The sequence below is a fragment of the Ursus arctos genome, unplaced genomic scaffold (assembly GCF_023065955.2).
Source record: "Ursus arctos isolate Adak ecotype North America unplaced genomic scaffold, UrsArc2.0 scaffold_11, whole genome shotgun sequence".
Lineage (NCBI taxonomy): Eukaryota > Metazoa > Chordata > Mammalia > Carnivora > Ursidae > Ursus > Ursus arctos.
Genome location: NW_026622775.1, coordinates 43,853,116 through 43,854,996, shown reverse-complemented (window position 1 = coordinate 43,854,996; position 1,881 = coordinate 43,853,116).

Below are 1,881 nucleotides of genomic sequence, written 5' to 3'. Positions count from 1 at the left end.
AAGAGCAATATATCTCATCATATGTGCATATAAAAAGACTTTCGTGTCTCTCCTTTCAATACTCAAAACAGATGTACATTATTTTTATTACCAACTTTGCATCAAAGAATAGTATTACTCACTTTACCTAGACAAAAACTAAAGACATAAATCAGATGGTGGTTCTAAAACGTCTAAGAGGGCTATGACATCAATTTTGAAGACTTCTGGAAGCCTTACTTAGAAAAGATTCTCATAGGGGCGCCTGGGTGGCACAGCGGTTAAGCGTCTGCCTTTGGCTCAGGGCGTGATCCCAGCGTTATGGGATCAAGCCCCACATCAGGCTCCTCCGCTATGAGCCTGCTTCTTCCTCTTCCACTCCCCCTGCTTGTGTTCCCGCTCTCACTGGCTGTCTCTATCTCTGTCGAATAAATAAAAATCTTTAAAAAAAAAAAAAAAGAAAAGAAAAAATTCTCATATAAAGGCCCATTAGCGCTGTCTTTACGGATGTGTGGCCTGTGCAGTCACACAGGACCTTGTACTTAGAAGGGGCCATTACTTGGTTTAATGCTCTGCTGTTGCTGTCTTGGAATTCTTAATAATTTACGAATAGGACCCTTCATTTTCATTTTGCACAGGGTGCTACAAATTACATAGCTGGTTCTGAGGCCCAAAGAAGACAGCAGTACTCAGTTACCACTCCCTGTCCAAGGACATGAACAGAGGTGGAATGACAAGAGAAGCATACAGACATTTCTGAGCTATATACCCCAGCCCTCTCCCATCCCCTGCATTAAGCCCCTCCCCCCCCAGCCTCTTGGGAACTGGACAAACAATAGTTGTGGTATAGAGCTTGCTACTCAAAGTGTGGCCTGTGCCAGCAGCAGCCTGGGGAGCTTGTTAGAAAAGCAGAATTAGGACCCACACCAGACCTACTGGACCAGAATTTACATTTCCTGTGCACTCCAAATTTGAGAGACAGACCTGTGCTGTTCCAAGAGTAATCCAAGACACCCACAATAATGGACATGTGAAAGAGATTTTTTTTCCTTCAAGGGGATCCTTCAATGGGACTTTTTTTTCCCCCCTTCCACCGGAAAATCCCTAATCTGAGATGTTGCCAGATTGGGATGTTAACTGATTTGAACATTACTTTTGTTCCTTCTGTGGTCCCTCCTCTAGGATTGGGTTAACATGAAGTGATGTGGTTTGAAAAAAATAAAAACAAGAAGAAAGCATGAAGAATGGGTTATTATGAACTAAGCTGAGCAGGTGGAAAGCAATTACAATAATAAAATGAAGGGGGGGAAGCTACCTTAAACATATAATAGCCAAAACTGAACACTTAAAATATGCCAGCATCTTGCAAAGTGTTTTAGGTGGATTACTATGTTTAAATTTCACTACAAACTTCAGAAGTACGCGCTACGTCTGCCTTCCTTTGCAAATGGTAAAACAGGCTTGAGAGTTTTTGAAATGGCCATAATATAACAGATAAGGAAATTGTGCATTATTTTCACAACTGCAAATTTCTGTTGAGTATTTATAAACATCTGCTAAAGGAATGCTTGCCTTTGTAATTCGCTAACATTTTAGAATTAGGTCCTAAATGTTAGAGACCATCGCAGCAAGGACAACAGGAATAAGGCCAAGTTAAATTCAAATACTGCCTGAATCTTTCAATTTGAGATAAAAGGAAGAAAAATAAAGGACTTCAGTCTCGAAGCGCTGGTGACACAATAGTGCACATTCTCGCGTATGGCTTAAGGAATGGCTCCCAGGCTTTCCTCTAACAGCTGGGAGATGTAACCGGAAAGCACAGGGTCCCTGTGCCTAAAGCTGCCACAAAACACCACAGCGAAACCGCAACAGTTTGCAGCTAATCGGATTCCCAGGTACACA